At 54.5% G+C, this 21,865-nt stretch overlaps 53 non-coding genes across 53 annotated transcripts; 11 read left to right on the top strand and 42 right to left on the bottom strand.

Annotated features, from left to right (window-relative positions):
* Window positions 1–167: 167 nt before the first annotated feature.
* Trnag-gcc lies at window positions 168–238 on the bottom strand. Its single transcript has one exon. It is a non-coding gene; the product is annotated as a tRNA-Gly (tRNA).
* Window positions 239–579: 341 nt separating this feature from the next.
* Window positions 580–651, top strand: Trnag-ucc. The gene has a single exon. It is a non-coding gene; the product is annotated as a tRNA-Gly (tRNA).
* Window positions 652–1,232: 581 nt separating this feature from the next.
* On the bottom strand, window positions 1,233–1,306 carry Trnai-aau. Its single transcript has one exon. It is a non-coding gene; the product is annotated as a tRNA-Ile (tRNA).
* A 198-nt stretch (window positions 1,307–1,504) lies between these two features.
* On the bottom strand, window positions 1,505–1,576 carry Trnae-uuc. Its single transcript has one exon. It is a non-coding gene; the product is annotated as a tRNA-Glu (tRNA).
* Window positions 1,577–1,857: 281 nt separating this feature from the next.
* Window positions 1,858–1,930, bottom strand: Trnam-cau. The gene has a single exon. It is a non-coding gene; the product is annotated as a tRNA-Met (tRNA).
* A 293-nt stretch (window positions 1,931–2,223) lies between these two features.
* On the bottom strand, window positions 2,224–2,294 carry Trnag-gcc. Its single transcript has one exon. It is a non-coding gene; the product is annotated as a tRNA-Gly (tRNA).
* Window positions 2,295–2,635: 341 nt separating this feature from the next.
* Trnag-ucc lies at window positions 2,636–2,707 on the top strand. The gene has a single exon. It is a non-coding gene; the product is annotated as a tRNA-Gly (tRNA).
* A 581-nt stretch (window positions 2,708–3,288) lies between these two features.
* Trnai-aau lies at window positions 3,289–3,362 on the bottom strand. Its single transcript has one exon. It is a non-coding gene; the product is annotated as a tRNA-Ile (tRNA).
* Window positions 3,363–3,560: 198 nt separating this feature from the next.
* On the bottom strand, window positions 3,561–3,632 carry Trnae-uuc. Its single transcript has one exon. It is a non-coding gene; the product is annotated as a tRNA-Glu (tRNA).
* Window positions 3,633–3,913: 281 nt separating this feature from the next.
* On the bottom strand, window positions 3,914–3,986 carry Trnam-cau. The gene has a single exon. It is a non-coding gene; the product is annotated as a tRNA-Met (tRNA).
* Window positions 3,987–4,279: 293 nt separating this feature from the next.
* On the bottom strand, window positions 4,280–4,350 carry Trnag-gcc. The gene has a single exon. It is a non-coding gene; the product is annotated as a tRNA-Gly (tRNA).
* Window positions 4,351–4,691: 341 nt separating this feature from the next.
* Trnag-ucc lies at window positions 4,692–4,763 on the top strand. Its single transcript has one exon. It is a non-coding gene; the product is annotated as a tRNA-Gly (tRNA).
* Window positions 4,764–5,344: 581 nt separating this feature from the next.
* Window positions 5,345–5,418, bottom strand: Trnai-aau. The gene has a single exon. It is a non-coding gene; the product is annotated as a tRNA-Ile (tRNA).
* A 198-nt stretch (window positions 5,419–5,616) lies between these two features.
* Window positions 5,617–5,688, bottom strand: Trnae-uuc. Its single transcript has one exon. It is a non-coding gene; the product is annotated as a tRNA-Glu (tRNA).
* A 281-nt stretch (window positions 5,689–5,969) lies between these two features.
* Window positions 5,970–6,042, bottom strand: Trnam-cau. Its single transcript has one exon. It is a non-coding gene; the product is annotated as a tRNA-Met (tRNA).
* A 293-nt stretch (window positions 6,043–6,335) lies between these two features.
* Trnag-gcc lies at window positions 6,336–6,406 on the bottom strand. The gene has a single exon. It is a non-coding gene; the product is annotated as a tRNA-Gly (tRNA).
* A 341-nt stretch (window positions 6,407–6,747) lies between these two features.
* Trnag-ucc lies at window positions 6,748–6,819 on the top strand. The gene has a single exon. It is a non-coding gene; the product is annotated as a tRNA-Gly (tRNA).
* A 581-nt stretch (window positions 6,820–7,400) lies between these two features.
* Window positions 7,401–7,474, bottom strand: Trnai-aau. Its single transcript has one exon. It is a non-coding gene; the product is annotated as a tRNA-Ile (tRNA).
* A 198-nt stretch (window positions 7,475–7,672) lies between these two features.
* On the bottom strand, window positions 7,673–7,744 carry Trnae-uuc. The gene has a single exon. It is a non-coding gene; the product is annotated as a tRNA-Glu (tRNA).
* A 281-nt stretch (window positions 7,745–8,025) lies between these two features.
* On the bottom strand, window positions 8,026–8,098 carry Trnam-cau. Its single transcript has one exon. It is a non-coding gene; the product is annotated as a tRNA-Met (tRNA).
* A 293-nt stretch (window positions 8,099–8,391) lies between these two features.
* Trnag-gcc lies at window positions 8,392–8,462 on the bottom strand. Its single transcript has one exon. It is a non-coding gene; the product is annotated as a tRNA-Gly (tRNA).
* A 341-nt stretch (window positions 8,463–8,803) lies between these two features.
* Window positions 8,804–8,875, top strand: Trnag-ucc. The gene has a single exon. It is a non-coding gene; the product is annotated as a tRNA-Gly (tRNA).
* Window positions 8,876–9,444: 569 nt separating this feature from the next.
* On the bottom strand, window positions 9,445–9,518 carry Trnai-aau. The gene has a single exon. It is a non-coding gene; the product is annotated as a tRNA-Ile (tRNA).
* A 198-nt stretch (window positions 9,519–9,716) lies between these two features.
* Trnae-uuc lies at window positions 9,717–9,788 on the bottom strand. Its single transcript has one exon. It is a non-coding gene; the product is annotated as a tRNA-Glu (tRNA).
* A 281-nt stretch (window positions 9,789–10,069) lies between these two features.
* Trnam-cau lies at window positions 10,070–10,142 on the bottom strand. The gene has a single exon. It is a non-coding gene; the product is annotated as a tRNA-Met (tRNA).
* Window positions 10,143–10,435: 293 nt separating this feature from the next.
* Window positions 10,436–10,506, bottom strand: Trnag-gcc. Its single transcript has one exon. It is a non-coding gene; the product is annotated as a tRNA-Gly (tRNA).
* Window positions 10,507–10,847: 341 nt separating this feature from the next.
* Window positions 10,848–10,919, top strand: Trnag-ucc. The gene has a single exon. It is a non-coding gene; the product is annotated as a tRNA-Gly (tRNA).
* Window positions 10,920–11,500: 581 nt separating this feature from the next.
* Trnai-aau lies at window positions 11,501–11,574 on the bottom strand. The gene has a single exon. It is a non-coding gene; the product is annotated as a tRNA-Ile (tRNA).
* Window positions 11,575–11,772: 198 nt separating this feature from the next.
* On the bottom strand, window positions 11,773–11,844 carry Trnae-uuc. The gene has a single exon. It is a non-coding gene; the product is annotated as a tRNA-Glu (tRNA).
* Window positions 11,845–12,125: 281 nt separating this feature from the next.
* Window positions 12,126–12,198, bottom strand: Trnam-cau. Its single transcript has one exon. It is a non-coding gene; the product is annotated as a tRNA-Met (tRNA).
* A 293-nt stretch (window positions 12,199–12,491) lies between these two features.
* On the bottom strand, window positions 12,492–12,562 carry Trnag-gcc. Its single transcript has one exon. It is a non-coding gene; the product is annotated as a tRNA-Gly (tRNA).
* Window positions 12,563–12,903: 341 nt separating this feature from the next.
* Trnag-ucc lies at window positions 12,904–12,975 on the top strand. Its single transcript has one exon. It is a non-coding gene; the product is annotated as a tRNA-Gly (tRNA).
* A 581-nt stretch (window positions 12,976–13,556) lies between these two features.
* Trnai-aau lies at window positions 13,557–13,630 on the bottom strand. The gene has a single exon. It is a non-coding gene; the product is annotated as a tRNA-Ile (tRNA).
* Window positions 13,631–13,828: 198 nt separating this feature from the next.
* Window positions 13,829–13,900, bottom strand: Trnae-uuc. The gene has a single exon. It is a non-coding gene; the product is annotated as a tRNA-Glu (tRNA).
* A 281-nt stretch (window positions 13,901–14,181) lies between these two features.
* Trnam-cau lies at window positions 14,182–14,254 on the bottom strand. The gene has a single exon. It is a non-coding gene; the product is annotated as a tRNA-Met (tRNA).
* Window positions 14,255–14,547: 293 nt separating this feature from the next.
* Trnag-gcc lies at window positions 14,548–14,618 on the bottom strand. Its single transcript has one exon. It is a non-coding gene; the product is annotated as a tRNA-Gly (tRNA).
* Window positions 14,619–14,959: 341 nt separating this feature from the next.
* Trnag-ucc lies at window positions 14,960–15,031 on the top strand. The gene has a single exon. It is a non-coding gene; the product is annotated as a tRNA-Gly (tRNA).
* Window positions 15,032–15,612: 581 nt separating this feature from the next.
* On the bottom strand, window positions 15,613–15,686 carry Trnai-aau. The gene has a single exon. It is a non-coding gene; the product is annotated as a tRNA-Ile (tRNA).
* Window positions 15,687–15,884: 198 nt separating this feature from the next.
* On the bottom strand, window positions 15,885–15,956 carry Trnae-uuc. The gene has a single exon. It is a non-coding gene; the product is annotated as a tRNA-Glu (tRNA).
* A 281-nt stretch (window positions 15,957–16,237) lies between these two features.
* On the bottom strand, window positions 16,238–16,310 carry Trnam-cau. Its single transcript has one exon. It is a non-coding gene; the product is annotated as a tRNA-Met (tRNA).
* A 293-nt stretch (window positions 16,311–16,603) lies between these two features.
* Trnag-gcc lies at window positions 16,604–16,674 on the bottom strand. Its single transcript has one exon. It is a non-coding gene; the product is annotated as a tRNA-Gly (tRNA).
* Window positions 16,675–17,015: 341 nt separating this feature from the next.
* On the top strand, window positions 17,016–17,087 carry Trnag-ucc. The gene has a single exon. It is a non-coding gene; the product is annotated as a tRNA-Gly (tRNA).
* A 581-nt stretch (window positions 17,088–17,668) lies between these two features.
* On the bottom strand, window positions 17,669–17,742 carry Trnai-aau. The gene has a single exon. It is a non-coding gene; the product is annotated as a tRNA-Ile (tRNA).
* Window positions 17,743–17,940: 198 nt separating this feature from the next.
* On the bottom strand, window positions 17,941–18,012 carry Trnae-uuc. The gene has a single exon. It is a non-coding gene; the product is annotated as a tRNA-Glu (tRNA).
* A 281-nt stretch (window positions 18,013–18,293) lies between these two features.
* Trnam-cau lies at window positions 18,294–18,366 on the bottom strand. Its single transcript has one exon. It is a non-coding gene; the product is annotated as a tRNA-Met (tRNA).
* A 293-nt stretch (window positions 18,367–18,659) lies between these two features.
* Trnag-gcc lies at window positions 18,660–18,730 on the bottom strand. The gene has a single exon. It is a non-coding gene; the product is annotated as a tRNA-Gly (tRNA).
* A 341-nt stretch (window positions 18,731–19,071) lies between these two features.
* Window positions 19,072–19,143, top strand: Trnag-ucc. Its single transcript has one exon. It is a non-coding gene; the product is annotated as a tRNA-Gly (tRNA).
* A 581-nt stretch (window positions 19,144–19,724) lies between these two features.
* Window positions 19,725–19,798, bottom strand: Trnai-aau. Its single transcript has one exon. It is a non-coding gene; the product is annotated as a tRNA-Ile (tRNA).
* Window positions 19,799–19,996: 198 nt separating this feature from the next.
* Trnae-uuc lies at window positions 19,997–20,068 on the bottom strand. Its single transcript has one exon. It is a non-coding gene; the product is annotated as a tRNA-Glu (tRNA).
* Window positions 20,069–20,349: 281 nt separating this feature from the next.
* On the bottom strand, window positions 20,350–20,422 carry Trnam-cau. The gene has a single exon. It is a non-coding gene; the product is annotated as a tRNA-Met (tRNA).
* A 293-nt stretch (window positions 20,423–20,715) lies between these two features.
* On the bottom strand, window positions 20,716–20,786 carry Trnag-gcc. Its single transcript has one exon. It is a non-coding gene; the product is annotated as a tRNA-Gly (tRNA).
* Window positions 20,787–21,127: 341 nt separating this feature from the next.
* On the top strand, window positions 21,128–21,199 carry Trnag-ucc. The gene has a single exon. It is a non-coding gene; the product is annotated as a tRNA-Gly (tRNA).
* Window positions 21,200–21,780: 581 nt separating this feature from the next.
* Trnai-aau lies at window positions 21,781–21,854 on the bottom strand. Its single transcript has one exon. It is a non-coding gene; the product is annotated as a tRNA-Ile (tRNA).
* Window positions 21,855–21,865: the final 11 nt, after the last annotated feature.

The following is a 21,865-nucleotide window of genomic DNA, read 5'->3' as shown; positions in this document are numbered from 1 at the left end:
CTAGGCCGACGCCAGTATGTACAATAGCACGCAGGAGTCCAAACGAGCAGTCGTCCGCGCTGCATGATTGGTTCTTTCCACACGGAATCCCGCGGTTCATTCTCATGGCTCACGCAGTTCGAGTGCGAAAGACACGCAGCACCCCTACCGGAGAAAAAACAAAATGATGCATCGGCCGGGAATCGAACCCGGGCCGCCCGCGTGGCAGGCGAGCATTCTACCACTGAACCACCGATGCTCGGGCCAGCGGTACCTTCACGCTGCTTCCCGAGCAGATGTCTCAAGGGAAAGTGGGACTGCCGTCAAGCGCCGTAGCATTCTGTGGAGAAGATGCTGCAGACGCTGAATCCTGCACTGCACTGCTTAAAGATGCCGCCAGAACGCGGTCCTCTGCGTACTCTTGCGTCGCCGGCGCCGACTCTTGCCAAAGGATGCGAAATGTGCGCGGATACGCTGTCCGAATGCGTCTGGATGTGCTCCCCTAGCCTGCCTCGAAATGCGCCTGCCGGGTACGATCACCTTCGGCCGCTGCCGACAGGCGGGAAGCCGACTCAGCGCGGTGGCGGGGCGCTCGCTTGTGCGGTGGTGGTGTAATGGTCAGCATAGTTGCCTTCCAAGCAGTTGATCCGGGTTCGATTCCCGGCCACCGCAGCAGGCTTTTAATTTCGCGTATGAGTACTTTTGCCACGCGCTCTTAAACTATTGTTTTTTCGCCCTCTTACTCGCTGCATACCAGCCCTTAGTGTGTCTCGACTTGTCTCGACTTTGCTCAGCTGACGCGAGAGCTGACGCTCTCAAATCGGCCTATATCAAAACGACAAGCACGAGAAACGACTGAGAGAGGTAAGGAGAGGCGAGGCGATGGACACACAGCACGCCCCCTTCATTTCACGGTGGCGTCTCCCTGGCCGAATCGGGCTGTAGCTCCGAAAACAAAGGAGAAACAAAAATAGGAAGTAAAACTGCCAATAGTGCCCTGTGTTCCCATGCGCTCACCCGCCCAAGTACTGACAAGGGCCAAAGTTGTTACGCATCGGCAATCGGACATTTTCTTTCATTTTCTCTAACCAGTGTATTCAAGATATTATGGCCATTGCCGAGTGAATGCTGTAGTGCTTCCCGACGAGTCGGGTTCGGATCCTCTGTCAACTTCCACGCAGGGTGATGATCATTTGGTCATCACACTCGCCAGCTGAAATCGGCGCTGCCTTTTCGCAGTAGTAAAAGAGAAGTGGCCCGTGGGGGGATCGAACCCACGACCTTCGCGTTATTAGCACGACGCTCTAACCAACTGAGCTAACGGGCCTCGGCAGATGCAGCTGCTCAGCCCTACGCTGGAATCAGTTGGCATGAAGCCATACACCATTCCTATGGTCGTCGTGTGTCTGCTTCCCTAGTCTATATTCTGCTGACGGTCACGAAACAGTAGCTATATTGCGAGCAGGACGGGAAACGGCCGCTCGGACAGCTCAAACTTGTCACGATTAGTGTGGAAAAAATTCCGTTCCGGTACCGGGAATCGAACCCGGGCCTCCTGGGTGAAAGGCAGGTATCCTAGCCACTAGACCACACCGGATGCGGCCGTTTCATTCGACCGTTCGTACGGTCGCTTGTCGCATTGTCGCTCTCTTTGCGAGCATCTTTGCACATACTGACTGGCAAGGCGCGCACCTCAAACGTCGCAGAGCAATGCTTTTGGCTTCATGCTCTGCTGGGAGAAGAGGAATAGGGAAGCTGTATGTAGCAATAACAGGAAGTAAACATTTTCCCGCTGAAGCGTTGAAACGTTGTGGATAACAAACAAGAAATAAGTTGGCGCCCTAGCAACAGCACCACCTTCAGTCACAGAAAATTAGATGCCCCGGGTGAGGACCGAACTCACGACCTTAAGATTATGAGACTTACGCGCTGCCTACTGCGCTACCGAGGCAGGCGATCGTTAGACCTTCTGGAATCTTGGTAAGTACCGAATACAAGTGGTAGAGAGTCTGCACTCCCTGGCTCATTTTTTCTGTTGCTACACGTGCATTCACGGCGCGGCAGGCAACTTGCGATGCTAGGCCGACGCCAGTATGTACAATAGCACGCAGGAGTCCAAACGAGCAGTCGTCCGCGCTGCATGATTGGTTCTTTCCACACGGAATCCCGCGGTTCATTCTCATGGCTCACGCAGTTCGAGTGCGAAAGACACGCAGCACCCCTACCGGAGAAAAAACAAAATGATGCATCGGCCGGGAATCGAACCCGGGCCGCCCGCGTGGCAGGCGAGCATTCTACCACTGAACCACCGATGCTCGGGCCAGCGGTACCTTCACGCTGCTTCCCGAGCAGATGTCTCAAGGGAAAGTGGGACTGCCGTCAAGCGCCGTAGCATTCTGTGGAGAAGATGCTGCAGACGCTGAATCCTGCACTGCACTGCTTAAAGATGCCGCCAGAACGCGGTCCTCTGCGTACTCTTGCGTCGCCGGCGCCGACTCTTGCCAAAGGATGCGAAATGTGCGCGGATACGCTGTCCGAATGCGTCTGGATGTGCTCCCCTAGCCTGCCTCGAAATGCGCCTGCCGGGTACGATCACCTTCGGCCGCTGCCGACAGGCGGGAAGCCGACTCAGCGCGGTGGCGGGGCGCTCGCTTGTGCGGTGGTGGTGTAATGGTCAGCATAGTTGCCTTCCAAGCAGTTGATCCGGGTTCGATTCCCGGCCACCGCAGCAGGCTTTTAATTTCGCGTATGAGTACTTTTGCCACGCGCTCTTAAACTATTGTTTTTTCGCCCTCTTACTCGCTGCATACCAGCCCTTAGTGTGTCTCGACTTGTCTCGACTTTGCTCAGCTGACGCGAGAGCTGACGCTCTCAAATCGGCCTATATCAAAACGACAAGCACGAGAAACGACTGAGAGAGGTAAGGAGAGGCGAGGCGATGGACACACAGCACGCCCCCTTCATTTCACGGTGGCGTCTCCCTGGCCGAATCGGGCTGTAGCTCCGAAAACAAAGGAGAAACAAAAATAGGAAGTAAAACTGCCAATAGTGCCCTGTGTTCCCATGCGCTCACCCGCCCAAGTACTGACAAGGGCCAAAGTTGTTACGCATCGGCAATCGGACATTTTCTTTCATTTTCTCTAACCAGTGTATTCAAGATATTATGGCCATTGCCGAGTGAATGCTGTAGTGCTTCCCGACGAGTCGGGTTCGGATCCTCTGTCAACTTCCACGCAGGGTGATGATCATTTGGTCATCACACTCGCCAGCTGAAATCGGCGCTGCCTTTTCGCAGTAGTAAAAGAGAAGTGGCCCGTGGGGGGATCGAACCCACGACCTTCGCGTTATTAGCACGACGCTCTAACCAACTGAGCTAACGGGCCTCGGCAGATGCAGCTGCTCAGCCCTACGCTGGAATCAGATGGCATGAAGCCATACACCATTCCTATGGTCGTCGTGTGTCTGCTTCCCTAGTCTATATTCTGCTGACGGTCACGAAACAGTAGCTATATTTCGAGCAGGACGGGAAACGGCCGCTCGGACAGCTCAAACTTGTCACGATTAGTGTGGAAAAAATTCCGTTCCGGTACCGGGAATCGAACCCGGGCCTCCTGGGTGAAAGGCAGGTATCCTAGCCACTAGACCACACCGGATGCGGCCGTTTCATTCGACCGTTCGTACGGTCGCTTGTCGCATTGTCGCTCTCTTTGCGAGCATCTTTGCACATACTGACTGGCAAGGCGCGCACCTCAAACGTCGCAGAGCAATGCTTTTGGCTTCATGCTCTGCTGGGAGAAGAGGAATAGGGAAGCTGTATGTAGCAATAACAGGAAGTAAACATTTTCCCGCTGAAGCGTTGAAACGTTGTGGATAACAAACAAGAAATAAGTTGGCGCCCTAGCAACAGCACCACCTTCAGTCACAGAAAATTAGATGCCCCGGGTGAGGATCGAACTCACGACCTTAAGATTATGAGACTTACGCGCTGCCTACTGCGCTACCGAGGCAGGCGATCGTTAGACCTTCTGGAATCTTGGTAAGTACCGAATACAAGTGGTAGAGAGTCTGCACTCCCTGGCTCATTTTTTCTGTTGCTACACGTGCATTCACGGCGCGGCAGGCAACTTGCGATGCTAGGCCGACGCCAGTATGTACAATAGCACGCAGGAGTCCAAACGAGCAGTCGTCCGCGCTGCATGATTGGTTCTTTCCACACGGAATCCCGCGGTTCATTCTCATGGCTCACGCAGTTCGAGTGCGAAAGACACGCAGCACCCCTACCGGAGAAAAAACAAAATGATGCATCGGCCGGGAATCGAACCCGGGCCGCCCGCGTGGCAGGCGAGCATTCTACCACTGAACCACCGATGCTCGGGCCAGCGGTACCTTCACGCTGCTTCCCGAGCAGATGTCTCAAGGGAAAGTGGGACTGCCGTCAAGCGCCGTAGCATTCTGTGGAGAAGATGCTGCAGACGCTGAATCCTGCACTGCACTGCTTAAAGATGCCGCCAGAACGCGGTCCTCTGCGTACTCTTGCGTCGCCGGCGCCGACTCTTGCCAAAGGATGCGAAATGTGCGCGGATACGCTGTCCGAATGCGTCTGGATGTGCTCCCCTAGCCTGCCTCGAAATGCGCCTGCCGGGTACGATCACCTTCGGCCGCTGCCGACAGGCGGGAAGCCGACTCAGCGCGGTGGCGGGGCGCTCGCTTGTGCGGTGGTGGTGTAATGGTCAGCATAGTTGCCTTCCAAGCAGTTGATCCGGGTTCGATTCCCGGCCACCGCAGCAGGCTTTTAATTTCGCGTATGAGTACTTTTGCCACGCGCTCTTAAACTATTGTTTTTTCGCCCTCTTACTCGCTGCATACCAGCCCTTAGTGTGTCTCGACTTGTCTCGACTTTGCTCAGCTGACGCGAGAGCTGACGCTCTCAAATCGGCCTATATCAAAACGACAAGCACGAGAAACGACTGAGAGAGGTAAGGAGAGGCGAGGCGATGGACACACAGCACGCCCCCTTCATTTCACGGTGGCGTCTCCCTGGCCGAATCGGGCTGTAGCTCCGAAAACAAAGGAGAAACAAAAATAGGAAGTAAAACTGCCAATAGTGCCCTGTGTTCCCATGCGCTCACCCGCCCAAGTACTGACAAGGGCCAAAGTTGTTACGCATCGGCAATCGGACATTTTCTTTCATTTTCTCTAACCAGTGTATTCAAGATATTATGGCCATTGCCGAGTGAATGCTGTAGTGCTTCCCGACGAGTCGGGTTCGGATCCTCTGTCAACTTCCACGCAGGGTGATGATCATTTGGTCATCACACTCGCCAGCTGAAATCGGCGCTGCCTTTTCGCAGTAGTAAAAGAGAAGTGGCCCGTGGGGGGATCGAACCCACGACCTTCGCGTTATTAGCACGACGCTCTAACCAACTGAGCTAACGGGCCTCGGCAGATGCAGCTGCTCAGCCCTACGCTGGAATCAGATGGCATGAAGCCATACACCATTCCTATGGTCGTCGTGTGTCTGCTTCCCTAGTCTATATTCTGCTGACGGTCACGAAACAGTAGCTATATTGCGAGCAGGACGGGAAACGGCCGCTCGGACAGCTCAAACTTGTCACGATTAGTGTGGAAAAAATTCCGTTCCGGTACCGGGAATCGAACCCGGGCCTCCTGGGTGAAAGGCAGGTATCCTAGCCACTAGACCACACCGGATGCGGCCGTTTCATTCGACCGTTCGTACGGTCGCTTGTCGCATTGTCGCTCTCTTTGCGAGCATCTTTGCACATACTGACTGGCAAGGCGCGCACCTCAAACGTCGCAGAGCAATGCTTTTGGCTTCATGCTCTGCTGGGAGAAGAGGAATAGGGAAGCTGTATGTAGCAATAACAGGAAGTAAACATTTTCCCGCTGAAGCGTTGAAACGTTGTGGATAACAAACAAGAAATAAGTTGGCGCCCTAGCAACAGCACCACCTTCAGTCACAGAAAATTAGATGCCCCGGGTGAGGACCGAACTCACGACCTTAAGATTATGAGACTTACGCGCTGCCTACTGCGCTACCGAGGCAGGCGATCGTTAGACCTTCTGGAATCTTGGTAAGTACCGAATACAAGTGGTAGAGAGTCTGCACTCCCTGGCTCATTTTTTCTGTTGCTACACGTGCATTCACGGCGCGGCAGGCAACTTGCGATGCTAGGCCGACGCCAGTATGTACAATAGCACGCAGGAGTCCAAACGAGCAGTCGTCCGCGCTGCATGATTGGTTCTTTCCACACGGAATCCCGCGGTTCATTCTCATGGCTCACGCAGTTCGAGTGCGAAAGACACGCAGCACCCCTACCGGAGAAAAAACAAAATGATGCATCGGCCGGGAATCGAACCCGGGCCGCCCGCGTGGCAGGCGAGCATTCTACCACTGAACCACCGATGCTCGGGCCAGCGGTACCTTCACGCTGCTTCCCGAGCAGATGTCTCAAGGGAAAGTGGGACTGCCGTCAAGCGCCGTAGCATTCTGTGGAGAAGATGCTGCAGACGCTGAATCCTGCACTGCACTGCTTAAAGATGCCGCCAGAACGCGGTCCTCTGCGTACTCTTGCGTCGCCGGCGCCGACTCTTGCCAAAGGATGCGAAATGTGCGCGGATACGCTGTCCGAATGCGTCTGGATGTGCTCCCCTAGCCTGCCTCGAAATGCGCCTGCCGGGTACGATCACCTTCGGCCGCTGCCGACAGGCGGGAAGCCGACTCAGCGCGGTGGCGGGGCGCTCGCTTGTGCGGTGGTGGTGTAATGGTCAGCATAGTTGCCTTCCAAGCAGTTGATCCGGGTTCGATTCCCGGCCACCGCAGCAGGCTTTTAATTTCGCGTATGAGTACTTTTGCCACGCGCTCTTAAACTATTGTTTTTTCGCCCTCTTACTCGCTGCATACCAGCCCTTAGTGTGTCTCGACTTGTCTCGACTTTGCTCAGCTGACGCGAGAGCTGACGCTCTCAAATCGGCCTATATCAAAACGACAAGCACGAGAAACGACTGAGAGAGGTAAGGAGAGGCGAGGCGATGGACACACAGCACGCCCCCTTCATTTCACGGTGGCGTCTCCCTGGCCGAATCGGGCTGTAGCTCCGAAAACAAAGGAGAAACAAAAATAGGAAGTAAAACTGCCAATAGTGCCCTGTGTTCCCATGCGCTCACCCGCCCAAGTACTGACAAGGGCCAAAGTTGTTACGCATCGGCAATCGGACATTTTCTTTCATTTTCTCTAACCAGTGTATTCAAGATATTATGGCCATTGCCGAGTGAATGCTGTAGTGCTTCCCGACGAGTCGGGTTCGGATCCTCTGTCAACTTCCACGCAGGGTGATGATCATTTGGTCATCACACTCGCCAGCTGAAATCGGCGCTGCCTTTTCGCAGTAGTAAAAGAGAAGTGGCCCGTGGGGGGATCGAACCCACGACCTTCGCGTTATTAGCACGACGCTCTAACCAACTGAGCTAACGGGCCTCGGCAGATGCAGCTGCTCAGCCCTACGCTGGAATCAGATGGCATGAAGCCATACACCATTCCTATGGTCGTCGTGTGTCTGCTTCCCTAGTCTATATTCTGCTGACGGTCACGAAACAGTAGCTATATTGCGAGCAGGACGGGAAACGGCCGCTCGGACAGCTCAAACTTGTCACGATTAGTGTGGAAAAAATTCCGTTCCGGTACCGGGAATCGAACCCGGGCCTCCTGGGTGAAAGGCAGGTATCCTAGCCACTAGACCACACCGGATGCGGCCGTTTCATTCGACCGTTCGTACGGTCGCTTGTCGCATTGTCGCTCTCTTTGCGAGCATCTTTGCACATACTGACTGGCAAGGCGCGCACCTCAAACGTCGCAGAGCAATGCTTTTGGCTTCATGCTCTGCTGGGAGAAGAGGAATAGGGAAGCTGTATGTAGCAATAACAGGAAGTAAACATTTTCCCGCTGAAGCGTTGAAACGTTGTGGATAACAAACAAGAAATAAGTTGGCGCCCTAGCAACAGCACCACCTTCAGTCACAGAAAATTAGATGCCCCGGGTGAGGACCGAACTCACGACCTTAAGATTATGAGACTTACGCGCTGCCTACTGCGCTACCGAGGCAGGCGATCGTTAGACCTTCTGGAATCTTGGTAAGTACCGAATACAAGTGGTAGAGAGTCTGCACTCCCTGGCTCATTTTTTCTGTTGCTACACGTGCATTCACGGCGCGGCAGGCAACTTGCGATGCTAGGCCGACGCCAGTATGTACAATAGCACGCAGGAGTCCAAACGAGCAGTCGTCCGCGCTGCATGATTGGTTCTTTCCACACGGAATCCCGCGGTTCATTCTCATGGCTCACGCAGTTCGAGTGCGAAAGACACGCAGCACCCCTACCGGAGAAAAAACAAAATGATGCATCGGCCGGGAATCGAACCCGGGCCGCCCGCGTGGCAGGCGAGCATTCTACCACTGAACCACCGATGCTCGGGCCAGCGGTACCTTCACGCTGCTTCCCGAGCAGATGTCTCAAGGGAAAGTGGGACTGCCGTCAAGCGCCGTAGCATTCTGTGGAGAAGATGCTGCAGACGCTGAATCCTGCACTGCACTGCTTAAAGATGCCGCCAGAACGCGGTCCTCTGCGTACTCTTGCGTCGCCGGCGCCGACTCTTGCCAAAGGATGCGAAATGTGCGCGGATACGCTGTCCGAATGCGTCTGGATGTGCTCCCCTAGCCTGCCTCGAAATGCGCCTGCCGGGTACGATCACCTTCGGCCGCTGCCGACAGGCGGGAAGCCGACTCAGCGCGGTGGCGGGGCGCTCGCTTGTGCGGTGGTGGTGTAATGGTCAGCATAGTTGCCTTCCAAGCAGTTGATCCGGGTTCGATTCCCGGCCACCGCAGCAGGCTTTTAATTTCGCGTATGAGTACTTTTGCCACGCGCTCTTAAACTATTGTTTTTTCGCCCTCTTACTCGCTGCATACCAGCCCTTAGTGTGTCTCGACTTGTCTCGACTTTGCTCAGCTGACGCTCTCAAATCGGCCTATATCAAAACGACAAGCACGAGAAACGACTGAGAGAGGTAAGGAGAGGCGAGGCGATGGACACACAGCACGCCCCCTTCATTTCACGGTGGCGTCTCCCTGGCCGAATCGGGCTGTAGCTCCGAAAACAAAGGAGAAACAAAAATAGGAAGTAAAACTGCCAATAGTGCCCTGTGTTCCCATGCGCTCACCCGCCCAAGTACTGACAAGGGCCAAAGTTGTTACGCATCGGCAATCGGACATTTTCTTTCATTTTCTCTAACCAGTGTATTCAAGATATTATGGCCATTGCCGAGTGAATGCTGTAGTGCTTCCCGACGAGTCGGGTTCGGATCCTCTGTCAACTTCCACGCAGGGTGATGATCATTTGGTCATCACACTCGCCAGCTGAAATCGGCGCTGCCTTTTCGCAGTAGTAAAAGAGAAGTGGCCCGTGGGGGGATCGAACCCACGACCTTCGCGTTATTAGCACGACGCTCTAACCAACTGAGCTAACGGGCCTCGGCAGATGCAGCTGCTCAGCCCTACGCTGGAATCAGATGGCATGAAGCCATACACCATTCCTATGGTCGTCGTGTGTCTGCTTCCCTAGTCTATATTCTGCTGACGGTCACGAAACAGTAGCTATATTGCGAGCAGGACGGGAAACGGCCGCTCGGACAGCTCAAACTTGTCACGATTAGTGTGGAAAAAATTCCGTTCCGGTACCGGGAATCGAACCCGGGCCTCCTGGGTGAAAGGCAGGTATCCTAGCCACTAGACCACACCGGATGCGGCCGTTTCATTCGACCGTTCGTACGGTCGCTTGTCGCATTGTCGCTCTCTTTGCGAGCATCTTTGCACATACTGACCGGCAAGGCGCGCACCTCAAACGTCGCAGAGCAATGCTTTTGGCTTCATGCTCTGCTGGGAGAAGAGGAATAGGGAAGCTGTATGTAGCAATAACAGGAAGTAAACATTTTCCCGCTGAAGCGTTGAAACGTTGTGGATAACAAACAAGAAATAAGTTGGCGCCCTAGCAACAGCACCACCTTCAGTCACAGAAAATTAGATGCCCCGGGTGAGGACCGAACTCACGACCTTAAGATTATGAGACTTACGCGCTGCCTACTGCGCTACCGAGGCAGGCGATCGTTAGACCTTCTGGAATCTTGGTAAGTACCGAATACAAGTGGTAGAGAGTCTGCACTCCCTGGCTCATTTTTTCTGTTGCTACACGTGCATTCACGGCGCGGCAGGCAACTTGCGATGCTAGGCCGACGCCAGTATGTACAATAGCACGCAGGAGTCCAAACGAGCAGTCGTCCGCGCTGCATGATTGGTTCTTTCCACACGGAATCCCGCGGTTCATTCTCATGGCTCACGCAGTTCGAGTGCGAAAGACACGCAGCACCCCTACCGGAGAAAAAACAAAATGATGCATCGGCCGGGAATCGAACCCGGGCCGCCCGCGTGGCAGGCGAGCATTCTACCACTGAACCACCGATGCTCGGGCCAGCGGTACCTTCACGCTGCTTCCCGAGCAGATGTCTCAAGGGAAAGTGGGACTGCCGTCAAGCGCCGTAGCATTCTGTGGAGAAGATGCTGCAGACGCTGAATCCTGCACTGCACTGCTTAAAGATGCCGCCAGAACGCGGTCCTCTGCGTACTCTTGCGTCGCCGGCGCCGACTCTTGCCAAAGGATGCGAAATGTGCGCGGATACGCTGTCCGAATGCGTCTGGATGTGCTCCCCTAGCCTGCCTCGAAATGCGCCTGCCGGGTACGATCACCTTCGGCCGCTGCCGACAGGCGGGAAGCCGACTCAGCGCGGTGGCGGGGCGCTCGCTTGTGCGGTGGTGGTGTAATGGTCAGCATAGTTGCCTTCCAAGCAGTTGATCCGGGTTCGATTCCCGGCCACCGCAGCAGGCTTTTAATTTCGCGTATGAGTACTTTTGCCACGCGCTCTTAAACTTATGTTTTTTCGCCCGCTTACTCGCTGCATACCAGCCCTTAGTGTGTCTCGACTTGTCTCGACTTTGCTCAGCTGACGCGAGAGCTGACGCTCTCAAATCGGCCTATATCAAAACGACAAGCACGAGAAACGACTGAGAGAGGTAAGGAGAGGCGAGGCGATGGACACACAGCACGCCCCCTTCATTTCACGGTGGCGTCTCCCTGGCCGAATCGGGCTGTAGCTCCGAAAACAAAGGAGAAACAAAAATAGGAAGTAAAACTGCCAATAGTGCCCTGTGTTCCCATGCGCTCACCCGCCCAAGTACTGACAAGGGCCAAAGTTGTTACGCATCGGCAATCGGACATTTTCTTTCATTTTCTCTAACCAGTGTATTCAAGATATTATGGCCATTGCCGAGTGAATGCTGTAGTGCTTCCCGACGAGTCGGGTTCGGATCCTCTGTCAACTTCCACGCAGGGTGATGATCATTTGGTCATCACACTCGCCAGCTGAAATCGGCGCTGCCTTTTCGCAGTAGTAAAAGAGAAGTGGCCCGTGGGGGGATCGAACCCACGACCTTCGCGTTATTAGCACGACGCTCTAACCAACTGAGCTAACGGGCCTCGGCAGATGCAGCTGCTCAGCCCTACGCTGGAATCAGATGGCATGAAGCCATACACCATTCCTATGGTCGTCGTGTGTCTGCTTCCCTAGTCTATATTCTGCTGACGGTCACGAAACAGTAGCTATATTGCGAGCAGGACGGGAAACGGCCGCTCGGACAGCTCAAACTTGTCACGATTAGTGTGGAAAAAATTCCGTTCCGGTACCGGGAATCGAACCCGGGCCTCCTGGGTGAAAGGCAGGTATCCTAGCCACTAGACCACACCGGATGCGGCCGTTTCATTCGACCGTTCGTACGGTCGCTTGTCGCATTGTCGCTCTCTTTGCGAGCATCTTTGCACATACTGACTGGCAAGGCGCGCACCTCAAACGTCGCAGAGCAATGCTTTTGGCTTCATGCTCTGCTGGGAGAAGAGGAATAGGGAAGCTGTATGTAGCAATAACAGGAAGTAAACATTTTCCCGCTGAAGCGTTGAAACGTTGTGGATAACAAACAAGAAATAAGTTGGCGCCCTAGCAACAGCACCACCTTCAGTCACAGAAAATTAGATGCCCCGGGTGACGATCGAACTCACGACCTTAAGATTATGAGACTTACGCGCTGCCTACTGCGCTACCGAGGCAGGCGATCGTTAGACCTTCTGGAATCTTGGTAAGTACCGAATACAAGTGGTAGAGAGTCTGCACTCCCTGGCTCATTTTTTCTGTTGCTACACGTGCATTCACGGCGCGGCAGGCAACTTGCGATGCTAGGCCGACGCCAGTATGTACAATAGCACGCAGGAGTCCAAACGAGCAGTCGTCCGCGCTGCATGATTGGTTCTTTCCACACGGAATCCCGCGGTTCATTCTCATGGCTCACGCAGTTCGAGTGCGAAAGACACGCAGCACCCCTACCGGAGAAAAAACAAAATGATGCATCGGCCGGGAATCGAACCCGGGCCGCCCGCGTGGCAGGCGAGCATTCTACCACTGAACCACCGATGCTCGGGCCAGCGGTACCTTCACGCTGCTTCCCGAGCAGATGTCTCAAGGGAAAGTGGGACTGCCGTCAAGCGCCGTAGCATTCTGTGGAGAAGATGCTGCAGACGCTGAATCCTGCACTGCACTGCTTAAAGATGCCGCCAGAACGCGGTCCTCTGCGTACTCTTGCGTCGCCGGCGCCGACTCTTGCCAAAGGATGCGAAATGTGCGCGGATACGCTGTCCGAATGCGTCTGGATGTGCTCCCCTAGCCTGCCTCGAAATGCGCCTGCCGGGTACGATCACCTTCGGCCGCTGCCGACAGGCGGGAAGCCGACTCAGCGCGGTGGCGGGGCGCTCGCTTGTGCGGTGGTGGTGTAATGGTCAGCATAGTTGCCTTCCAAGCAGTTGATCCGGGTTCGATTCCCGGCCACCGCAGCAGGCTTTTAATTTCGCGTATGAGTACTTTTGCCACGCGCTCTTAAACTATTGTTTTTTCGCCCTCTTACTCGCTGCATACCAGCCCTTAGTGTGTCTCGACTTGTCTCGACTTTGCTCAGCTGACGCGAGAGCTGACGCTCTCAAATCGGCCTATATCAAAACGACAAGCACGAGAAACGACTGAGAGAGGTAAGGAGAGGCGAGGCGATGGACACACAGCACGCCCCCTTCATTTCACGGTGGCGTCTCCCTGGCCGAATCGGGCTGTAGCTCCGAAAACAAAGGAGAAACAAAAATAGGAAGTAAAACTGCCAATAGTGCCCTGTGTTCCCATGCGCTCACCCGCCCAAGTACTGACAAGGGCCAAAGTTGTTACGCATCGGCAATCGGACATTTTCTTTCATTTTCTCTAACCAGTGTATTCAAGATATTATGGCCATTGCCGAGTGAATGCTGTAGTGCTTCCCGACGAGTCGGGTTCGGATCCTCTGTCAACTTCCACGCAGGGTGATGATCATTTGGTCATCACACTCGCCAGCTGAAATCGGCGCTGCCTTTTCGCAGTAGTAAAAGAGAAGTGGCCCGTGGGGGGATCGAACCCACGACCTTCGCGTTATTAGCACGACGCTCTAACCAACTGAGCTAACGGGCCTCGGCAGATGCAGCTGCTCAGCCCTACGCTGGAATCAGATGGCATGAAGCCATACACCATTCCTATGGTCGTCGTGTGTCTGCTTCCCTAGTCTATATTCTGCTGACGGTCACGAAACAGTAGCTATATTGCGAGCAGGACGGGAAACGGCCGCTCGGACAGCTCAAACTTGTCACGATTAGTGTGGAAAAAATTCCGTTCCGGTACCGGGAATCGAACCCGGGCCTCCTGGGTGAAAGGCAGGTATCCTAGCCACTAGACCACACCGGATGCGGCCGTTTCATTCGACCGTTCGTACGGTCGCTTGTCGCATTGTCGCTCTCTTTGCGAGCATCTTTGCACATACTGACTGGCAAGGCGCGCACCTCAAACGTCGCAGAGCAATGCTTTTGGCTTCATGCTCTGCTGGGAGAAGAGGAATAGGGAAGCTGTATGTAGCAATAACAGGAAGTAAACATTTTCCCGCTGAAGCGTTGAAACGTTGTGGATAACAAACAAGAAATAAGTTGGCGCCCTAGCAACAGCACCACCTTCAGTCACAGAAATTTAGATGCCCCGGGTGACGATCGAACTCACGACCTTAAGATTATGAGACTTACGCGCTGCCTACTGCGCTACCGAGGCAGGCGATCGTTAGACCTTCTGGAATCTTGGTAAGTACCGAATACAAGTGGTAGAGAGTCTGCACTCCCTGGCTCATTTTTTCTGTTGCTACACGTGCATTCACGGCGCGGCAGGCAACTTGCGATGCTAGGCCGACGCCAGTATGTACAATAGCACGCAGGAGTCCAAACGAGCAGTCGTCCGCGCTGCATGATTGGTTCTTTCCACACGGAATCCCGCGGTTCATTCTCATGGCTCACGCAGTTCGAGTGCGAAAGACACGCAGCACCCCTACCGGAGAAAAAACAAAATGATGCATCGGCCGGGAATCGAACCCGGGCCGCCCGCGTGGCAGGCGAGCATTCTACCACTGAACCACCGATGCTCGGGCCAGCGGTACCTTCACGCTGCTTCCCGAGCAGATGTCTCAAGGGAAAGTGGGACTGCCGTCAAGCGCCGTAGCATTCTGTGGAGAAGATGCTGCAGACGCTGAATCCTGCACTGCACTGCTTAAAGATGCCGCCAGAACGCGGTCCTCTGCGTACTCTTGCGTCGCCGGCGCCGACTCTTGCCAAAGGATGCGAAATGTGCGCGGATACGCTGTCCGAATGCGTCTGGATGTGCTCCCCTAGCCTGCCTCGAAATGCGCCTGCCGGGTACGATCACCTTCGGCCGCTGCCGACAGGCGGGAAGCCGACTCAGCGCGGTGGCGGGGCGCTCGCTTGTGCGGTGGTGGTGTAATGGTCAGCATAGTTGCCTTCCAAGCAGTTGATCCGGGTTCGATTCCCGGCCACCGCAGCAGGCTTTTAATTTCGCGTATGAGTACTTTTGCCACGCGCTCTTAAACTATTGTTTTTTCGCCCTCTTACTCGCTGCATACCAGCCCTTAGTGTGTCTCGACTTGTCTCGACTTTGCTCAGCTGACGCGAGAGCTGACGCTCTCAAATCGGCCTATATCAAAACGACAAGCACGAGAAACGACTGAGAGAGGTAAGGAGAGGCGAGGCGATGGACACACAGCACGCCCCCTTCATTTCACGGTGGCGTCTCCCTGGCCGAATCGGGCTGTAGCTCCGAAAACAAAGGAGAAACAAAAATAGGAAGTAAAACTGCCAATAGTGCCCTGTGTTCCCATGCGCTCACCCGCCCAAGTACTGACAAGGGCCAAAGTTGTTACGCATCGGCAATCGGACATTTTCTTTCATTTTCTCTAACCAGTGTATTCAAGATATTATGGCCATTGCCGAGTGAATGCTGTAGTGCTTCCCGACGAGTCGGGTTCGGATCCTCTGTCAACTTCCACGCAGGGTGATGATCATTTGGTCATCACACTCGCCAGCTGAAATCGGCGCTGCCTTTTCGCAGTAGTAAAAGAGAAGTGGCCCGTGGGGGGATCGAACCCACGACCTTCGCGTTATTAGCACGACGCTCTAACCAACTGAGCTAACGGGCCTCGGCAGATGCAGCTGCTCAGCCCTACGCTGGAATCAGATGGCATGAAGCCATACACCATTCCTATGGTCGTCGTGTGTCTGCTTCCCTAGTCTATATTCTGCTGACGGTCACGAAACAGTAGCTATATTGCGAGCAGGACGGGAAACGGCCGCTCGGACAGCTCAAACTTGTCACGATTAGTGTGGAAAAAATTCCGTTCCGGTACCGGGAATCGAACCCGGGCCTCCTGGGTGAAAGGCAGGTATCCTAGCCACTAGACCACACCGGATGCGGCCGTTTCATTCGACCGTTCGTACGGTCGCTTGTCGCATTGTCGCTCTCTTTGCGAGCATCTTTGCACATACTGACTGGCAAGGCGCGCACCTCAAACGTCGCAGAGCAATGCTTTTGGCTTCATGCTCTGCTGGGAGAAGAGGAATAGGGAAGCTGTATGTAGCAATAACAGGAAGTAAACATTTTCCCGCTGAAGCGTTGAAACGTTGTGGATAACAAACAAGAAATAAGTTGGCGCCCTAGCAACAGCACCACCTTCAGTCACAGAAAATTAGATGCCCCGGGTGACGATCGAACTCACGACCTTAAGATTATGAGACTTACGCGCTGCCTACTGCGCTACCGAGGCAGGCGATCGTTAGACCTTCTGGAATCTTGGTAAGTACCGAATACAAGTGGTAGAGAGTCTGCACTCCCTGGCTCATTTTTTCTGTTGCTACACGTGCATTCACGGCGCGGCAGGCAACTTGCGATGCTAGGCCGACGCCAGTATGTACAATAGCACGCAGGAGTCCAAACGAGCAGTCGTCCGCGCTGCATGATTGGTTCTTTCCACACGGAATCCCGCGGTTCATTCTCATGGCTCACGCAGTTCGAGTGCGAAAGACACGCAGCACCCCTACCGGAGAAAAAACAAAATGATGCATCGGCCGGGAATCGAACCCGGGCCGCCCGCGTGGCAGGCGAGCATTCTACCACTGAACCACCGATGCTCGGGCCAGCGGTACCTTCACGCTGCTTCCCGAGCAGATGTCTCAAGGGAAAGTGGGACTGCCGTCAAGCGCCGTAGCATTCTGTGGAGAAGATGCTGCAGACGCTGAATCCTGCACTGCACTGCTTAAAGATGCCGCCAGAACGCGGTCCTCTGCGTACTCTTGCGTCGCCGGCGCCGACTCTTGCCAAAGGATGCGAAATGTGCGCGGATACGCTGTCCGAATGCGTCTGGATGTGCTCCCCTAGCCTGCCTCGAAATGCGCCTGCCGGGTACGATCACCTTCGGCCGCTGCCGACAGGCGGGAAGCCGACTCAGCGCGGTGGCGGGGCGCTCGCTTGTGCGGTGGTGGTGTAATGGTCAGCATAGTTGCCTTCCAAGCAGTTGATCCGGGTTCGATTCCCGGCCACCGCAGCAGGCTTTTAATTTCGCGTATGAGTACTTTTGCCACGCGCTCTTAAACTATTGTTTTTTCGCCCTCTTACTCGCTGCATACCAGCCCTTAGTGTGTCTCGACTTGTCTCGACTTTGCTCAGCTGACGCGAGAGCTGACGCTCTCAAATCGGCCTATATCAAAACGACAAGCACGAGAAACGACTGAGAGAGGTAAGGAGAGGCGAGGCGATGGACACACAGCACGCCCCCTTCATTTCACGGTGGCGTCTCCCTGGCCGAATCGGGCTGTAGCTCCGAAAACAAAGGAGAAACAAAAATAGGAAGTAAAACTGCCAATAGTGCCCTGTGTTCCCATGCGCTCACCCGCCCAAGTACTGACAAGGGCCAAAGTTGTTACGCATCGGCAATCGGACATTTTCTTTCATTTTCTCTAACCAGTGTATTCAAGATATTATGGCCATTGCCGAGTGAATGCTGTAGTGCTTCCCGACGAGTCGGGTTCGGATCCTCTGTCAACTTCCACGCAGGGTGATGATCATTTGGTCATCACACTCGCCAGCTGAAATCGGCGCTGCCTTTTCGCAGTAGTAAAAGAGAAGTGGCCCGTGGGGGGATCGAACCCACGACCTTCGCGTTATTAGCACGACGCTCTAACCAACTGAGCTAACGGGCCTCGGCAGATGCAGCTGCTCAGCCCTACGCTGGAATCAGATGGCATGAAGCCATACACCATTCCTATGGTCGTCGTGTGTCTGCTTCCCTAGTCTATATTCTGCTGACGGTCACGAAACAGTAGCTATATTGCGAGCAGGACGGGAAACGGCCGCTCGGACAGCTCAAACTTGTCACGATTAGTGTGGAAAAAATTCCGTTCCGGTACCGGGAATCGAACCCGGGCCTCCTGGGTGAAAGGCAGGTATCCTAGCCACTAGACCACACCGGATGCGGCCGTTTCATTCGACCGTTCGTACGGTCGCTTGTCGCATTGTCGCTCTCTTTGCGAGCATCTTTGCACATACTGACTGGCAAGGCGCGCACCTCAAACGTCGCAGAGCAATGCTTTTGGCTTCATGCTCTGCTGGGAGAAGAGGAATAGGGAAGCTGTATGTAGCAATAACAGGAAGTAAACATTTTCCCGCTGAAGCGTTGAAACGTTGTGGATAACAAACAAGAAATAAGTTGGCGCCCTAGCAACAGCACCACCTTCAGTCACAGAAAATTAGATGCCCCGGGTGACGATCGAACTCACGACCTTAAGATTATGAGACTTACGCGCTGCCTACTGCGCTACCGAGGCAGGCGATCGTTAGACCTTCTGGAATCTTGGTAAGTACCGAATACAAGTGGTAGAGAGTCTGCACTCCCTGGCTCATTTTTTCTGTTGCTACACGTGCATTCACGGCGCGGCAGGCAACTTGCGATGCTAGGCCGACGCCAGTATGTACAATAGCACGCAGGAGTCCAAACGAGCAGTCGTCCGCGCTGCATGATTGGTTCTTTCCACACGGAATCCCGCGGTTCATTCTCATGGCTCACGCAGTTCGAGTGCGAAAGACACGCAGCACCCCTACCGGAGAAAAAACAAAATGATGCATCGGCCGGGAATCGAACCCGGGCCGCCCGCGTGGCAGGCGAGCATTCTACCACTGAACCACCGATGCTCGGGCCAGCGGTACCTTCACGCTGCTTCCCGAGCAGATGTCTCAAGGGAAAGTGGGACTGCCGTCAAGCGCCGTAGCATTCTGTGGAGAAGATGCTGCAGACGCTGAATCCTGCACTGCACTGCTTAAAGATGCCGCCAGAACGCGGTCCTCTGCGTACTCTTGCGTCGCCGGCGCCGACTCTTGCCAAAGGATGCGAAATGTGCGCGGATACGCTGTCCGAATGCGTCTGGATGTGCTCCCCTAGCCTGCCTCGAAATGCGCCTGCCGGGTACGATCACCTTCGGCCGCTGCCGACAGGCGGGAAGCCGACTCAGCGCGGTGGCGGGGCGCTCGCTTGTGCGGTGGTGGTGTAATGGTCAGCATAGTTGCCTTCCAAGCAGTTGATCCGGGTTCGATTCCCGGCCACCGCCGCAGGCTTTTAATTTCGCGTATGAGTACTTTTGCCACGCGCTCTTAAACTATTGTTTTTTCGCCCTCTTACTCGCTGCATACCAGCCCTTAGTGTGTCTCGACTTGTCTCGACTTTGCTCAGCTGACGCGAGAGCTGACGCTCTCAAATCGGCCTATATCAAAACGACAAGCACGAGAAACGACTGAGAGAGGTAAGGAGAGGCGAGGCGATGGACACACAGCACGCCCCCTTCATTTCACGGTGGCGTCTCCCTGGCCGAATCGGGCTGTAGCTCCGAAAACAAAGGAGAAACAAAAATAGGAAGTAAAACTGCCAATAGTGCCCTGTGTTCCCATGCGCTCACCCGCCCAAGTACTGACAAGGGCCAAAGTTGTTACGCATCGGCAATCGGACATTTTCTTTCATTTTCTCTAACCAGTGTATTCAAGATATTATGGCCATTGCCGAGTGAATGCTGTAGTGCTTCCCGACGAGTCGGGTTCGGATCCTCTGTCAACTTCCACGCAGGGTGATGATCATTTGGTCATCACACTCGCCAGCTGAAATCGGCGCTGCCTTTTCGCAGTAGTAAAAGAGAAGTGGCCCGTGGGGGGATCGAACCCACGACCTTCGCGTTATTAGCACGACGCTCTAACCAACTGAGCTAACGGGCCTCGGCAGATGCAGCTGCTCAGCCCTACGCTGGAATCAGATGGCATGAAGCCATACACCATTCCTATGGTCGTCGTGTGTCTGCTTCCCTAGTCTATATTCTGCTGACGGTCACGAAACAGTAGCTATATTGCGAGCAGGACGGGAAACGGCCGCTCGGACAGCTCAAACTTGTCACGATTAGTGTGGAAAAAATTCCGTTCCGGTACCGGGAATCGAACCCGGGCCTCCTGGGTGAAAGGCAGGTATCCTAGCCACTAGACCACACCGGATGCGGCCGTTTCATTCGACCGTTCGTACGGTCGCTTGTCGCATTGTCGCTCTCTTTGCGAGCATCTTTGCACATACTGACTGGCAAGGCGCGCACCTCAAACGTCGCAGAGCAATGCTTTTGGCTTCATGCTCTGCTGGGAGAAGAGGAATAGGGAAGCTGTATGTAGCAATAACAGGAAGTAAACATTTTCCCGCTGAAGCGTTGAAACGTTGTGGATAACAAACAAGAAATAAGTTGGCGCCCTAGCAACAGCACCACCTTCAGTCACAGAAAATTAGATGCCCCGGGTGAGGATCGAACTCACGACCTTAAGATTATGAGACTTACGCGCTGCCTACTGCGCTACCGAGGCAGGCGATCGTTAGACCTTCTGGAATCTTGGTAAGTACCGAATACAAGTGGTAGAGAGTCTGCACTCCCTGGCTCATTTTTTCTGTTGCTACACGTGCATTCACGGCGCGGCAGGCAACTTGCGATGCTAGGCCGACGCCAGTATGTACAATAGCACGCAGGAGTCCAAACGAGCAGTCGTCCGCGCTGCATGATTGGTTCTTTCCACACGGAATCCCGCGGTTCATTCTCATGGCTCACGCAGTTCGAGTGCGAAAGACACGCAGCACCCCTACCGGAGAAAAAACAAAATGATGCATCGGCCGGGAATCGAACCCGGGCCGCCCGCGTGGCAGGCGAGCATTCTACCACTGAACCACCGATGCTCGGGCCAGCGGTACCTTCACGCTGCTTCCCGAGCAGATGTCTCAAGGGAAAGTGGGACTGCCGTCAAGCGCCGTAGCATTCTGTGGAGAAGATGCTGCAGACGCTGAATCCTGCACTGCACTGCTTAAAGATGCCGCCAGAACGCGGTCCTCTGCGTACTCTTGCGTCGCCGGCGCCGACTCTTGCCAAAGGATGCGAAATGTGCGCGGATACGCTGTCCGAATGCGTCTGGATGTGCTCCCCTAGCCTGCCTCGAAATGCGCCTGCCGGGTACGATCACCTTCGGCCGCTGCCGACAGGCGGGAAGCCGACTCAGCGCGGTGGCGGGGCGCTCGCTTGTGCGGTGGTGGTGTAATGGTCAGCATAGTTGCCTTCCAAGCAGTTGATCCGGGTTCGATTCCCGGCCACCGCAGCAGGCTTTTAATTTCGCGTATGAGTACTTTTGCCACGCGCTCTTAAACTATTGTTTTTTCGCCCTCTTACTCGCTGCATACCAGCCCTTAGTGTGTCTCGACTTGTCTCGACTTTGCTCAGCTGACGCGAGAGCTGACGCTCTCAAATCGGCCTATATCAAAACGACAAGCACGAGAAACGACTGAGAGAGGTAAGGAGAGGCGAGGCGATGGACACACAGCACGCCCCCTTCATTTCACGGTGGCGTCTCCCTGGCCGAATCGGGCTGTAGCTCCGAAAACAAAGGAGAAACAAAAATAGGAAGTAAAACTGCCAATAGTGCCCTGTGTTCCCATGCGCTCACCCGCCCAAGTACTGACAAGGGCCAAAGTTGTTACGCATCGGCAATCGGACATTTTCTTTCATTTTCTCTAACCAGTGTATTCAAGATATTATGGCCATTGCCGAGTGAATGCTGTAGTGCTTGCCGACGAGTCGGGTTCGGATCCTCTGTCAACTTCCACGCAGGGTGATGATCATTTGGTCATCACACTCGCCAGCTGAAATCGGCGCTGCCTTTTCGCAGTAGTAAAAGAGAAGTGGCCCGTGGGGGGATCGAACCCACGACCTTCGCGTTATTAGCACGACGCTCTAACCAACTGAGCTAACGGGCCTCGGCAGATGC

This window comes from Schistocerca americana, unplaced genomic scaffold, assembly GCF_021461395.2.
Source record: "Schistocerca americana isolate TAMUIC-IGC-003095 unplaced genomic scaffold, iqSchAmer2.1 HiC_scaffold_325, whole genome shotgun sequence".
Taxonomy (NCBI): Eukaryota; Metazoa; Arthropoda; class Insecta; order Orthoptera; family Acrididae; genus Schistocerca; species Schistocerca americana.
The sequence above is the reverse complement of the archived record's forward strand: the minus strand, read 5'-3'. Positions and strand labels throughout refer to the sequence as shown.